Genomic DNA, 16,300 nt, shown 5'->3' on the forward strand with positions numbered 1-16,300 from the left:
TTTCTTCAACATATTGTCTTTTTGCTCCCTTAACAGAGTCCAGTTTTATTCAGCTGGATTATGTTATGACTTTTCCCTAGTTATCGGTCTGGAGGTCCATGGGAGTATTTTTGGTAGATCTCGATGGAGAGTGCACAGATTTTCTTGCAAGTCTTTAAGCAAGGGTGGAGCACTAGCCGCTAACAGGGGGAAGAGGCCACTTTTGCAGTCTCAGAGGATCCAGGGGAATCTGAGGATTAAAAAGTTTCAAGCGAATCAACCCAGATGTCCCCAGCAAATGACTCATAGTCCCATCTTTTCCCAATTAAAGCCCCAACCTTGGCACAGCCAACTTGCCTAAATTGAGAATTAAACATTCTCTGGATCTCTGCCACTCTTATGATTAATTCCTGGGTCTGATGCTCAGCTTTTTTCTGCATCTGCTGCAGGAGGTGAGAATTTCTTTATCTGGTGACATGGATGTCTGCTGTCTTTACATTTAGCCTTAAATTGTTGACTTATCACTCTGAGCCTTTCAACGTCTTTCTCTACTGCATTAAGAGGCCCCAGCAACAGCTATTCTATTTCACAGTGCTAATCACTTCCTCTCCTCAACCTCTAAAATACTTTAAGATGTTGCACATAGAAGTTCACCTCCTTCCCCTGGCATCACACCCTAGTCTACCACTAGTGAGTATTTTAACAACTGTCCTGGTGTACCGTACACCATTGGCTATCAGTTTTCTACCTGGCATCAGTGACTGGGCCCTCATTGCCAGTCCAACAGAGAGGATTCAGGTAAAATATCTCATTTTAGAGCTACTTCCTCCATACTCCCTTCATACCAACTTTTTTTTGGGGGGGGGGGCCTCTCACTGTTGTGGCCTCTCCCGTTGCGGAGCACAGGCTCCGGACGCGCAGGCTCAGCGGCCGTGGCTCACGGGCCCAGCCGCTCCGCGGCATGTGGGACCTTCCCGGACCGGGGCACGAACCCGTGTCCCCTGCATCGGCAGGCGGACTCTCAACCACTGCACCACCAGGGAAGCCCCATACCAACTTTTTAAAGTCAGGTTTCCTGGGAAACAGACTATGAAACAGAGATATATGTGCAGAGCTTCTTTTGGGTGAAGCTGAGCCACAATGCATTTGCAACAGAGGCCTCAGCCAATCCTACAGGAACTTCTGATCCTAGGATGGCCTCTGTGTTAAAGCAAGAGGGCTAGGCATTTGGGTGCCCATGTCAATTAGTCATTGCATGTGGGCTGACCCAGAGGAGGGGCAATAACCCCTTGGCCTCTGCCATTCTCGGAGAGTGACTCAGCTACGTGCCTTTGGCATTTGGGTGAATGAGTGACTTTGTCCTGGAGAGGGTGTTTGTGTGGCATACCACAGCTCTACCATACCTTTCCTTTAATCCTGAGGGTAGACTTGGATGGGAGGTTGGAATGCAAATATTATAGTCGAGATTACTTTGATTTTAATATCAAGGACATACAGAAAGTGTATGTGCTCTGGGAAACCCCTTCTGTGTTCTTCTTTTTTCTATGACACAGCAGTTTACTCAGAAGCCTTTCTCACTACTAATTTTTTAAAAATTATATTTAGATTATATTTTTAAATGTATTAAAAATTAGCAGATTGTGGTTCCTTGTTGTCAGAGATCATCTCTCTAATTTCCTACATCATTGCTCTGAGTCTCTTCTTTCTAGCTGTCATCAAGTCCTAAGGAAAGGGTCTGGGCTGAGCCAGGGGGCCAGGTAAACACAGGTACAACCAGAGACTGAATCTTAGCGTAATTTTATGGGAGGGAGGAAAGGCTTACCTTCATTTGTGAACAGGGGTTTTTGAAAACTTGAATTTCGATAGACATTATATATTGTACGTCTGTGGTTATTTGAGATATAAAAATTTTTGTATTGCCTTCTTAATTTCTTCCTATTTTCTTATCTCAATTATACCAGCATCTAGACTTGTCTGTCATAGATCAAGTTAACAACTGCTTCTCTGGTGATTACTTATTCCCAGATGTTCTTTGAAGTAAGAGCTGGCCAATGCTAAGCATGTTTTAGTTTTAAACTGAAGAGAATTTCCATGTATAATTTAGTATTCCATGATAAAAAATATAAGGAATTTTTAAAGAAGTGAACTTGTTATGTTGAATTCTTTATTGGGGGCATGTATTGCTTATCATTATATAGAATGTGCTCTATTTTTGCTGGAGAAGTTAAAAGATGCTTGCTATTTATAGATTTACTTAAAATATACCCTGTGATAGAGGAAAAGGATGAAATTGCCCCTCTTGTTAATGAAACACTAATTTTAATTTACTTATAATTGCCACACCCATTTTGCTTACATGCTCTGAAGCATAGGTAATTGACTTTCACCCAAAAGTTAGAATCAAATGAAGTTCCTTTGAATGAGGAGAATTGCACTGAATCTAATACTCTCAAAGGGGAAGGGAGGGAGGATGCTAATTATGTAAGCATCTAAGTTTTGCTCTGTTGGCAGGCTGTATGACATTCATTAGAATTTAAAATTCTCACTTTTACTACAGAATAAGGACACATCTAGAGTTATGTACAATCAGCGAGGTGAGAAGAACAGCTAGGAAGTCATATCAGTAGTTAAGTGTAAAAGTCTGTGGTGAGGATTAAGTGAATATATGTTCTTTAATATATACTTTTTTTAACATCTTTATTGGAGTATAATTGCTTTACAATGGTGTGTTAGTTTCTGCTGTATAACAAAGTGAATCAGCTATACATATACATATATCCCCATATCTCCTCTCTCTTGCGTCTCCCTCCCACCCTCCCTGTCCCACCCCTCTAGGTGGTCACAAAGCACTGAGCTGATCTCCCTGTGTTATGCGGCTGCTTCCCCACTAGCTGTCTATTTTACATTTGGGAGTATATATAAGTCCATGCCGCTCTCTCACTTCGTCCCAGCTTACCCTTCTTTAATATATTCTTTAGAGTACAGTGTTCTTTAGAGTACAGTGAGGGGAAATTTTAGTACCTCCGTAAAAATGTTTAATTTTTTGTGGATTTTTATTTTATAAAGAAAGGCAAAGACCTCAAATGAACATGGTTGAGGGCCTGAACTCAGGCAGTAGCTCCTGGAATGGAAAGGAGGTGTGGATAATGAGAGAAATAGTCAAGTTTAGGACCAGAAGATTTAGAACCAGTTAGAAGTTTGGGGCAAATAAATAGAGGAAGCAAAGGTGAACCTGGAGTTCTAGTCTGTACACCTAAGAGAATGTTGGTTTTGCTAATTAGTACTGTACAAGAAATTTAGAGAACTTTGTAGTTTATGGATGAAGATGAATTTGAATATGTTGACTATTGAATTTAAATATTGAATTTGAGATGTTAATAGTCATTCAGACCAAACTGATCAACCAACAAACAGGAATTAATGCAAAGAACAGAAGCTAGATGCAGACATACTAATTTGGTAGTTAGAAGAGAGGGGAATAAAAGAAGTCTGAAAAGAGGAAGAGAGACCAGCGAAGAACCTTGTTAGGGCCTCTTTGTAAAGAAGAACACAAACTTATTTATGCTAGTGTTTCACAATCCCTTAGACAAGACTCATAATGGCCCCAGACACAGGCCTAAAGAGCAATCAGAAACACAGGATCTGCTCCTTCTGTGGCCCTGTGGTCTCTTATTTCTGCTTTTGATGACCTGTCTGCATGCTTTTTTTTGTTGTTGTTCTTAAAGTATGTTTTCACTGCTCAGTTTTTCCAAAGATCAAAGGTTGATTGGTCGGGTCACAACGTTATATCACTTCCTTGTTGAAATGCCTGAAAAGATCTGACAAAATCTCCATGTTCCAACTCCCAGTTCCCAAGATAGAAAAGCTAATTGGCCCAGTTTCCATCATGTAACCACTGTGGTCAAAATAACTGTATCCAGAGAGAGGCTGTATTGTCGTGGAGGTGGAAAGAAAGGCTGAATGGTTACTGGTTTCAGATGCAGCAGAGAGGTCAGGGAAGATTCAGGTTTTGTACCAATAAGCCCAATTAAAGAGAAATTTTAATAGAGCTCTGGGGCCGGAACTGGACAGCAGGAGGTTGAAGATGACCGACTCATGAGGGAGTAAACAGCAGGACTCCTGTGAGGTAGAAGAAAGGTACAGTAGCCTGAGGAGGTAACAACGTTGAAGGAAAGCTGAAGGCTGCCTTTTGTTTTCTATTTACAATAGGGTAGAGTATAAACATGCTTATTGCTTAGGTTGGATAGACCCAGTAGAGAGAAAGAGGTTTAAGATACAAGCAAGGGAATGGACTTGAGGGTATGGGGAGGGGGAAGGGTAAGCTGTGACAAAGTGAGAGAGAGGCATGGACATATATACACTACCAAACGTAAAATAGATAGCTAGTGGGAAGCAGCCGCATAGCACAGGGAGATCAGCTCGGCGCTTTGTGACCACCTAGAGGGGTGGGATAGGGAGGGTGGGAGGGAGGGAGACGCAAGAGGGAGGAGATATGGGAACATATGTATGTGTATAACGGATTCACTTTGTTATAAAGCGGAAACTAACACACCATTGTAAAGCAATTATACTCCAATAAAGATGTAAAAAAAAAAAATACAAGCAAGGGAAGAGAAGTTGCTGGAGCATGATTCTAGAGGTGGCGAGAGATGATTCAATCAAGAGCACAGGAGGAGATATGACTTTTGGAAGGAAGACATCCTTGTATCATAGGATGTTCAGTGAACATTCAGCACTGAAATAAATCTCTCTCTGAATACTTATCGTAGTTGTTCCAACTGGGTGACGTTAAATCTCTGGATAACTTAGATCTGTTCTCAGTCATGGAGGCATTTCTGTGTCAGCTAGATTTCCAAGCAGGTATGAGAACTGAAGTCTGGCCTTTGTGATGAGACTGGATGTCAAAAGAACCTTTTATGCCCTAAACAGGATGTCTTTCTGTTTAGACTTTTATGTCTTTGAGTACACAGCCCAACTGATTTTTCAGTACTGCGTGGTCTAACTGGGGCAACCAAAAAAGTCCTAATTTTCATACCAAGTTCAATTAAACCAGTTTCCACCTTTCCAGGAAATTGATTCTCAAGTGCTACTTCCATTATCAAAGTACATGCTATATTTTAATTATTTATTTATATAATTTTTTACTGGAATGAGATTTATAAACAGTAAAATACATAGATTTCAAGTTTATAACGTAGAGAATTTTAAAAAATGAACACACCTACTATCCCAATTAAGATAGAGAGCATTTGTATCACCCCCAAAAGTTTTCTCATGTCTCTTTGAAGTCAATCCCCACCCTTCATAGGCAACAAATTTTCAGTTTCTGTTGTCATAGATTAGTCTTGCTTTGACCTTAATATAAAAGGAATCGGAGAGTATTTACTCTTTTCTGTCTGGCTTCTTTGCTCAACATGTTTTGAGATTCACGTGTAATAGTGTTTCATTCTGATTTTATTGCTAATTAGTGCTCCACTATTTTATTCTATTTTTAAATTATTTATTTATTTATCGGCTATATTGGGTCTTCATCGCTGTGCGTGGGCTTTCTCTAGTTGCAGCGAGCGGGGTCTCCTCTTGGTTGCGGTGCATGGGCTTCTCATTGCGGTGGCTTCTCTTGTTGCAGAGCACGGGCTCTAGGCATGTGGGCTTCAATAGTTGTGGCTCGCGGGCTCTAGAGCGCAGGCTCAGTAGTTGTGACGCATGGGCTTAGTTGCTCCGTGGCATGTAGCGTCTTCCCGGACCAGGGCTCGAAGCCATGCCCCTGCACTGGCAGACAGATTCTTAACCACTGCACGACCAGGGAAGTCCCACTGTTTTAAAATACTGTAATTTGTGTATCCTTTCTCCTCCTAATGGATATTTTCCCACCTTTTGGCTATTATTAATAAGGCTGCATAGAAATTCTTATATGTTTGTTTGAGAAAATATGTCTTAATTTCTCTTGGGTAAATACATAGGAATGCAGTTGCTGGGCCGTAGTGTAAGTGTAGGTTTAATTCTATAAGAAAACTGCTAAAGTTTTTAAAGTGGTTATATTCTTTAACATCGTCCTGTTTAATGCATAAAAATTCTAGTTGCTCTACATACTCTCCAGAATGTGGCATGTAACTCGGCTTTTAAAATTTTATCCATTTTCATCTGTATGAAATGGTATATCAGTTTGGTTTTTAATTTGCATTTCCTGATAATTAATGCTATAGAATACATTTCCATGCACCTGCTGGTTAGTTAGAAATCAGTCTGAAATTGTCACTGACTACTAACCCATTGTATTGCTTTTAAGGATATGCTCTTGCTATTACAGTGAATTTTTTGGACAGATCAAAAACCATAAAAATGAGCGAAATAAGCTAGCAGCGCCTAATCATCTATGAAGAATACTTTGTGAACAGATTTTTATTGAGACACCCAAGGTGCAGAGCTCTTTAGATTTCATTAATTAGGCATGTGGACATCTGATCAGTGTACCAGTTTGCCAGCAATAATCATAATTTCTTGTTAGAGATATATTCAGTGTAATTTTAGCATAAGGCATATTTTTGGCTGAAATATTTTATGGTATAGGCAACTCTTGTAGAAATTCAATAATATCTTATAAATTTGAACCTTACTTTTTCAGAATGTGTGATAATTACTTCATCCAAGAGGGTATTAAATTTGTATTAAGAACAGGATAAATCCTCTCCCCTGACACCCTACTAACATTTAGGTCGAGTTCTGTTTATGGTTGAACAGATTAGTGACAGTTCATAAAATATTGGTACATTTCTTCATTGCTTTTTTTTTCCCATTGAAAATTAATTAAACGACTATTAAATATCAGGCACCCTGGTACATTCCATTAGGGAAGACAGATGTAGAAATGAGAGATTATATTACCTCATGCTATTGCTATAATACATGTAATGCAGTGTAGTACAGGTGTGTGTGTGGTTCAGAGAATGTATCTATGGTGTCCAAGTGGGCTCATGATACAGACAGAGGGACACATTAACTCCTGCCTGGGCCATCAGAGGACTTCTGCAGGGTGGTATTGACCTGGACCTAGAATCCAACTTGCCAAGTAAGGAACTGAAGACATTCTGGCTGCCTTCATGAGTTTTGGCTTAAATAACATTTTGCTGAAGTAAGGGACGGAGTGATAAAGAAGAAAGTGGATATTAATGAAACCAAACACTATGCCTCACCAAGAAATGTGACAGATGTGTTCACTCTCATTATCACATAATCTTACACATCTTGCAAACACCCGTAGGACATAGATAATATAATTCCTGGTTTATATGTGAGGAATATGAAATATCTGTGGTCTCAATCCCAGTTTCAGAAATGTTAAAATGTGAAAATATGCATGTCTTAGAATCAATAAAATACAATAAAATCGTTGTTACAAGTTTCTCATCCACTCCTGTAGAGTATGTAACATTTTAAAAGAAATAACTTTTAACTATATATAACACTACACATTTTTGTCTTCCTCACAGGCCTTCAGAATTAGTATGATTCTTACTCTACCTTGAAAAAACATTGGACAATTTGCACTCTAAATGAAAACTCTAAAAGAGGGGCTTGTTACAATGGGCCTTTCTTTGCTGTCCTACAGTCAGGAAGGAAATGGGGGTAGAGGAAAGGTCTGCTCAGATTGGGATCTTATTGTTATTTGTAAAAACAAATAATACCTAACATTTCTGAGTACTTCTGTGGTTCTAGGCACTCCTCTAATTCTCTCTTACTTAATCTTTACAGCAACATGAGGGAGTTGGTACTGTTATTTTCTCATGTGTCAGATGAGTCTGCCGAGGGACACAGAGGTTAAACAATTTGCTTACTGTGTACAGCTAGCTTGAAGCATAGCCAGTATTCACCGTAGGCGGTCTGGCTTAAGCCTCCATCCCATGCCCCACCCCTAACATAATGAATAGTGTATGTTGGAGCTCAGCTGGGCACCAAATGGAGTACGCCTTCTATTCACCAAGGACAGAAGTGCTCCCTGATAGAACTGATGTCAACCTGCTTGAACAGTGTGCTGTGTATGGTTTGGGAACCACACCTATATTGTTCATATTCTAGCCCCATCACTTGAGTAAGTCATTAGGGTCTTTGAGTCTCAGTTTTCTTGTTTTTAGAATGAGAGTAATATTTTACCTTGTGAGGATTTTTTTGAAGATTAATCGTTGAAAAATATTGAAGACAGAGTGATGAAGATAGCAAAAAGTGCTTAGGAAGCTTAGATGGGGGTGTGTAATTTGCTCTCACAGGGATCTGAGGCCCTGCCTTGGCACAGGATGCTAGGCTGGTAATGTGTCCAACCAACCTGGTGGGACAGAGACATGGGAAACATTAGAATTAGTGGCAACTTTTGCTCCAGAATGGTGTTTTTCCTAAATGGCCTTCCTTTGTACGGCTTAAGTGCCAAGTAAGAATTCCAATACATGTCAAAATTGCTCATAAGATTTTCTTACAGAAACTTCTTTTAATATCAAAAGACTTTCTAGCTCCAGAAAATTACAGATGTTGACTACAGAGAATCAAGGTCAAAGTCAAATCATTTAAGGATAGAGTTAGATTACTACATCACAGAATGTTGCCATGGTAGGAAGATGCCAGCCCTATGGATGTGATTGCTTTAGAGGAGGGCAACACAGCACAGGGAGAAAAACAGTGAAGTTGGGGCAGGAGACCTGCATTTTTGTCCCAGCTGTGCTGTTGGAACTCAGGCAAGTGTTTTGACCTTTCTGGGTTTTCATTTCACATTGTGCACATTTGAGGATTCGTGCTGTTTGAACTGTACTCTCCAAGCCCTAGGAACCTGTAGAGGGTCTGCATGGGCTGTAGCTAGTGTGGAAGCAGCAGGTAAAGTAAGACTCCAGCACGGCTTCTTTAATTCAACCAAAGAGGCTCTGCTTTGATCAGTTATATTCATTGAGTTTCCACGTCTGCTTTAGTTGGGGGGAAATAAAAGGGGTAATGGTGAGTTGTGAGGATAAAAACCAAGTAAACTAAAACAACTTGTCTCTGAAATGACATCATTCTAAGTTGCTCATCTGTAGCCAGTGTACCTGTGCTCTTCTCTCTGTACATGTCTGTGGGCAGAAGTTGCAAAGACTGAAAAAGACCTAGTTCTTATTCTCCAGACGTGTGTTCTCTAGCTGGAGTAGGGCCAGGCCATGGCCAAGACAGTAAGCGGGCAAGACTTAAAGGCTCCTCAAGTCTCTCATATCTGGCCTATCCTACTACTTGTCTCCTTTGGTGGGAGACTCTCCCCAACCCCATGCTTTTCTGTGTTCTCTCTGCTCTCGAGGAATGGTCTCATAAACCTTTTATACCAAGATACAAAGTGATATATGCCTTAAAACCTTGGAGCCCCTTGGTGAGATTTGCATTTCATGAAAGACCAAATCTTAAACAAAGGTGATAAAGCTCTAATTTTAGCTTCTTCTTGAGGCAGGTGTTCTTCTTCAAACACGTTACATAGGTGACCACTTTTTTCTGTAAGGTTGACTCTTATGGGCATAGCAGTGGAGCCTGGTGTTTATGAGAAAGGACTCTGAAGCCAGTCAGTTTGGGTTGCATTTCTAGCTGCATCACTTCGTAGCTGTGTGTCTTTGGGCCAGCTACTCAGGTTCTCAGTTTCTTCATCTGCAAAGTGGGAATCAATTACAATACCCACTGCAGATATTATAAACAAACATTAATGTAGTAATCTCTACAAAGGACTCAAGACAGAGTAAAGCATATAATAAGCATTAAACAAATGGAAAAACATGTACAAGAGCTATTTGGTAAATAGTTTAGAAGAATGATGAAAGACTGAATATCATGGTTTAGACTATATGGGATATATGGAAAAGAAAAGATGACTAAGTAGTTAAAGAAACTATTGCAGAAAAGATTAGTCTTGATCTGACTTTTAAATGATTGAGGCTAGATTAGTTGGAGGACATTCTAGGCAGGGTGAAGAACAGGAATAAAAGTGACAATGGAGGAATAAGCTTAGTGTATCCACGGAACCGTGAAGAGGCCTAGAATAGAGGGTATTCAATAGTCTGTAGCAGGAGAATAAGAGGAAAACTATATTTAAGGAAGATTAGATGGAAATCAGTTCATGGGATGGTTTGGAGTAGCAGAGGATATTACTTTAGGAGGCTAGTAAGCTACCGCAATATTAAATATCTAGAGTAAGGAGAAGGTACATTATTATAGTGAAGGAACCAAGTTTTGGAGTCAGGAGACCCAGGTAACTACTTTAGCATCTATGAGACTCACCACCCCTAACCATAAACTGTGGATAATATCCTCATAAGGTTACTGAGAAGATCAGGAGTTGATACATACAAAAGTACTTCGTAGGTTCCAAAGAATTAAAATAATAATTACAGAATTATTAGTACTAGATGTCATTGTGCACTCCTAAACCAAAGTAGCAGCAATGGAGGTGAGTAAAAATGTAGATGGGCTGTTGTTTGATGAAAAAATTCATGAAATATCTTATTAGCTAGAAAAAAGAGGGCATGAATCATTTGGCCTTCATTCTTGGGGAAATGGGTCTTTCTATTTATTAAAAAAGTGATTTGTTAGCTTAGGATAAACCTCTCAAGTTTGCTCATTTTTGTTGAAAATATTTTCATATGTATTGGTTTATTGTTTGTGCCTTAACATAAGGCAAAAAATGAAGCATTCACAAGGACATCATTTCAGGTGTTACTGTGTTTCAGCAGTTTTCATTGTCATAGTCATCCCTGTGACCATCAGTTACATTAGATATTTAATTCTTTTATTCCTTCATACAAAAAGGTATATAAAACAGTTATAAATCTGCATTGATCCAATAAAGACATTCTAGGAGATGCTTTTTAAAACTTGATCTTTTTATTTTCTTATCTCCTGCCTTGTCCCAGCTCCTCTGCTGGTCCCTCTCATCAGCTCCTCGTGGCTATTGGTGTGACTAGCTTTCCCTTCCTTTTCCAGCTACCCAGGTTTGTTACATTGTTGTGCTTTAAGGATCCTGCTCATGAAGTTTTGCAGTCAGCACGCTGGCCAGCGCTGTTTTCCCTTGGGCCTTCCGGCTCTGATGAGCTGCCCCCGTGCGTGCGTGGTTAGGTTTGCTCTGTCTCTGCAGAAGCACCTCTTCCTTCCCATCTGATGGGAAATTTCTTCCAGTCAGCTGTTTTCCAAAGCACCAAGGATTTCCTGTTGAACAGGTATTTGGTGAACCATGTTCATATATTTCTCTGATTTATTTTTGGAAAAATGTCTCTTAAACCAGCAGTCAGAGAGTAGAGGGTATTTGCTGCTGAGGTAATGAGAAACAGAGGCTTTCTTGCTCTCTTCTGGTGGGAGATCAATTATCTTCCTAACAGGGTCCTGGATGCTTAACACAAAGTCAGTGCCAACAAAGGAGCAGTTAAGAGTGAGACTTCCCTACTGGGCTGGTAGCAGGGATTAAGCAGATAGTAATAAATAGAAGGTCAGAAACGCAGGTGGCAAGCCTGAGGTTCCTACACCAGAGGTGGGAATTCAGCTCAGGGCCTGTGAAGGAAGCATCATGCTGAAGTAGAGAGGGCAGGACTTGGGAAGGCAACCTAGTAGGGCTGTATCACATCGTGCTTCTTTGTCTTCTCCCTCCCTTGCAAGTTAACATTTGGATACCCAGTTCACCTACTTTACTGGATTTGATAAGGAACTTAAAATTGTTTATTTATCTGAAAATACTTTAACTTAGTTTTGGTAATGATTTAGCAATAAATTGCTGACTGTTCAAATGTTCATTAGCTCTTTTAGCCCACAGGGATGCCTACTGTTATAGTCATACTAAATAGCTCTTTTACAAAATGGATTTGTTAACATACAGGCAAAAAATATTTTACTCCCCATTGAACCCTAATAGGCAGTTTAGAGTTGATACACTTGCAGTCCAAATCTGGGGCCTGGAGGCGAGGCTGTGTTGCTTGTTAGCTGCATATATTAAGGCAAGTTTCCTCAAAACGCTAAACCTCAGCTTCCTTTTCTGGAAAATAATAATACTAATTTCACACAATTATTATGGGAATGGAGTGAAATGAGGTAAATTTTAGAAAATTACATGCACAGTGCTTGGCACACAGTAAGTAATAATTAAATATTATTACTAAGGCATCTCATAATAGTCTAGTGTTTTAATCTTTTTCAAAATCCTCCTTCCCAAAACTTTAAATCTTACCCCCAAACTTCGTTACTGAAAAGAATGTGTGGCTGTATAATGAAAGGTAATACAACTGGAGGGTAAATATGAGATTTTTGAATTCAGGTAAAGAATCACGTGATGATATGTTGGTCTCCCCATCCCTCCTCAATCCCTTTGCCTCCCACATACCTCATACTGATGCTGATTTTGTCCTGATCTGGGCTGCTCCCATGTTTTTAAAAAAAGAACTTTAGAGAGGAGAGTAGGTATGTGGATTTGTATGCGGCGGGTGTTAGGACTTGTGTCAATTACCACTGGCAACATTCACTTTACATGCAACTGATAGCTTCATAGACCCCAGGACTAAGGACCAAGATATCTTTTTTTTTTTTTAAATGTAGATTTAATTAATTTATTTATTTTTGGCTGCGTTGGGTCTTTGTTGCTGCGCGCGGGCTTTCTCTAGTTGTGGCGAGCGGGGGCTACTCTTCATTGCGGTGCGCGGGCTTTTCCTTGCGGTGGCTTCTCCTTGTTGCGGAGCATGGGCTTTAGGTGCACGGGCTTCAGTCGTCGTGGCTCGTGGGCTCCAGAGTGCGGGCTCAATAGTTGTGGTGCACGGGCTTAGTTTATCCACAGCACGTGGGATCTTCCCGGACCAGAGCTCGAACCCACCTCCCCTGCACTGGCAGGCGGATTCTTAACCACTATATCACCAGGGAAGTCCCAAGATAACTTTTTGCTTTAGTTATCTTTCATAAAGCTCTGGTGGAAGCTATTGGGAGGGAGGATAACGTGGTGCCATTTACTAGCTGTGTAACTTTAGCTGTATCTTTTAATCTCTTTGAACCTCTCGTTTCTTCATCTGTAAAATGGACATATAATAATGTCTTCTTCAGCAGGTTTCTGTGAGGATTAATTGGGATAGTTTAAGCTTCTGGAACATAACAGGTGTTCATTAAATGTTAGCTTCCTTCTCTACCCTGGCCACTTGTCTGAAGGAAGTACCCCGGCTGATATCTGAGACTCAGTAACCTTAGTAAGGCAGCTGTGGCTTTGTAAGAGAGAGAGAGAGAGACAGAGAGAGAGAGAGAGAGAGAGAGAGAGATGGAGACAGAGATAGAGAGAGAGAGAACCCCGTGACTAGGAAGGTGAGATTTCAATATTGGAAAATTGTCACTGGACCATAGAGGTATAAAGCATTCTCCATTTCCCCTCCAGTTTCTTCTTTAAAATATATGCTATATTTTTTCATCTCATCCTCCAACCTAGCAGGATTCCTAAGTTTCCTCCTACTTCTACCTATCTTAGTTTTCACAAGAGATACCACACTATGAATCTTCCGTCATTACTTCTTGCATCTTTTCAACAGCTTTCTTCGTTCTCATGACAACTAATATGTACTGGGCTTTGCTCTGTTTTAAATACTGTTCTAAGAACTTCACATGTGTTAACTCATCACAGATATCCCATGAGGAGGTACTATTTCTGTCACAATTTAATAAATGTACAAGTGAAGGCAGTATAGAAGTGACTTTCTCAAGCTCATACAACTGTTGTAATATGTCTGAGAACTGGAATTCCAATGCAGGTAATCGGAATCCAGAGGCCGTGCTGAAAACCGATAACCGTTAGTGCCTCCTCATCAAATAGCACTTCTAAACCTAAGTTTCAAACCTTTCCACATTCTGTTTAGGTTTTGCCCATCCAGACCCATCTCCCTTTAGTCCCCATCTCTCTCCAAGGTGGGTGCTTCTCCATCTTTGGACACGACATGAATGTTTGTTATGCTTGCCTTCTGCTTATACTGATTTTCTTTCTCTGGATCATTTAAGGCCCAGTTCAGCTAGTTCAGGCTTCTTTGTATCTTTATTGTTTATCTAGTAATTCATGGGGCTTGTTGTTTCTCCATTCATTCATTTGTTCATACATTTATTCATTTGTCCAGCAAATATTATGAGTCGATTACATATCAAGTAACATAGATATTTAAAGTTGAACAGTACATAGCCCCTGCCCTTCAAATCACAGTCAGATTTGAGAGATAGACATATAAATAAAATATTTCACATAAATAATTACTGTATTGTAAGTTACCATAACAAAGGTGCATTCAAGGTATTGTGGGAGCACAGAGGAGGAAGTGCTGGGCTCTGAAGAGGTCCAACAAGATGATGCTGATCCCTGCTGGATCTAAGATACATAGATGAATATATCGAGATATTCATGAGTGAGGCATGTGGGGATAGAGGGAAGGGGAAAGGGATGGCGGCAGAAGGAACAGCATGGACATATTGGTGAGGCAACATACGGTAATCAGGAAACTGTTACTACTTCAGTGCTTTGGGCAGATGTGCTTGGGGGAGTGACAGGAAATGAAACTGCTGAGAAAGGTAATGTCTTAAGTAGAAGGAATTATATCTTTTTTTTTTTTTTTTTTTTTTGCGGTATGCGGGCCTCTCACTGTTGTGGCCTCTCCCGTTGCGGAGCACAGGCTCCGGATGCGCAGGCCCAGTGGCCATGGCTCATGGGCCCAGCCGCTCCGCGGCATGTGGGATCTTCCCGGACCGGGACACGAACCCGTGTCCCCTGCATCGGCAGGCGGACTCTCAACCACTGCACCACCAGGGAAGCCCTATATCTTTTAAATATATTAATTTTAGAGAGGAGGATTTGAGAGAAGGGCCAAATTAGAGCTAGGAAGACCATATAGGTTACAACTGTAGTAGCCCAGATGAGAAATTGTGGAGTTCAGAACTAAGGCATCACTAGTGGGATAAGGGGACGTACATCAGGTATGGATATGGGATGGATCATATTGAATCTAGCATGATTCCTGGGTATATGTCTTGGGTAAATTAATAACTATGATGATATGATATTAGTTGAGACTAATTTGGGAAAATGACTAGGTGTTGTATGGAGTTTAATTTTAGACAACCAGGTGAAGACATTAATAAGTAGCTGAAATGTGGGTTAATTTGGAGGTAAGTATGCATCTGTGAAATCATCACCAAAATTTATGCTATGAACATATCCATCATTACCACAATCTATGCTGTAAACATATCTGTCATCACCCAAAGTTTCCTCCTGCCTTTCCTTCTTTATAATCATTATTATTTTGTGATATGAACACAGCATAAGATCTACCCTTTTAGCAAAATTTTAAGTATACAGTATTATTAACTAACAGCACTGCGATGTACAGTAGATCTCCAGGGCTTATTCATCTTGCATAACTGAAACATTGTACCTTTTGGACCAATTCTTCAATAACCATTTATTGAATGTTTACTATGTCTGCTGGGTTCAGGATGTTTAAAATTGGGCAAGTCATAGTCTTACCCTTAAAGAGGACATAGTCCAGTGGATGGAGACAGAAATGAGATTATAATACAGAAGAATTCGAATTGCTTATGCACTGGATTGTGGGAGAGTGTGGCAAAGAGAGAGAAAAGCTCAGTGTGGGTGGTCAGTGAAGTCTTCACTGGACAAATGATTTTGAAGTTGAAACACAATTTTTACAGATAGGAAGAGCTAGACATGAATGATATTCTAGGTAGAGAGAATAGAAGAGTTACTGAGGTGTGAAAGAGCGTAGAGCCTGTAGTGAATAACAAGCTGTTCTGTATGGTTGGAATACAGAGCAAGTGAGTTCGTCTGTGCAGCTATGCCCACATGTCCACGGGTTTGTGTTTTGAAGCAGGGCTTCAGTGTAGATTGAATTTTCCTGTTCAAAATTTTTCCAACCGTTATAGTCTAGAACAGTAGCTCTGAACTAGTAATGCAGGTCAATAAGTCTAGACACAATTTCATGAAAACTTTAGAGGCATTGACAAAATTGCTGCGTTCTTTTTTTTTTTTTTTTTTTTTTCGTTACGCGGCCCTCTCACTGTTGTGGCCTCTCCCGCTGCGGAGCGCAGGCTCAGCGGCCATGGCTCACGGGCCCAGCCGCTCCGCGGCATGTGGGATCTTCCCGGACCGGGGCACGAACCCGCATCCCCTGCATCAGCAGGCGGACTCTCAACCACTGCGCCACCAGGGAAGCCCTATCTCCATTATTTAACTTTCTAAAGTCTTTTTTTCCCCCACAAGGAGAGGTCACATAGGAATACAATAAATATTTTTTGAATTTAATTCAGGAATTAATTTCTT

General features: G+C 40.4%; 1 protein-coding gene across 1 annotated transcript in view; it reads left to right on the plus strand.

Moving 5' to 3' along the window:
- The first annotated feature begins 336 nt into the window (after positions 1–336).
- UNC13C (unc-13 homolog C) overlaps positions 337–16,300 on the plus strand; it is a 591,853-nt gene continuing 575,889 nt past the window's right edge. The window contains exons 1-2 of the mRNA XM_029237965.1: positions 337–431; positions 1,941–2,016. The gene's annotated coding sequence lies outside the window, so the exon portion shown is untranslated. The remainder of the gene's footprint in view (positions 432–1,940; positions 2,017–16,300) is intronic.

The sequence above is a fragment of the Monodon monoceros genome, unplaced genomic scaffold (assembly GCF_005190385.1).
Source record: "Monodon monoceros isolate NGI ecotype Baffin Bay Population unplaced genomic scaffold, NGI_Narwhal_1 Super_Scaffold_21, whole genome shotgun sequence".
NCBI classification, from domain to species: domain Eukaryota; kingdom Metazoa; phylum Chordata; class Mammalia; order Artiodactyla; family Monodontidae; genus Monodon; species Monodon monoceros.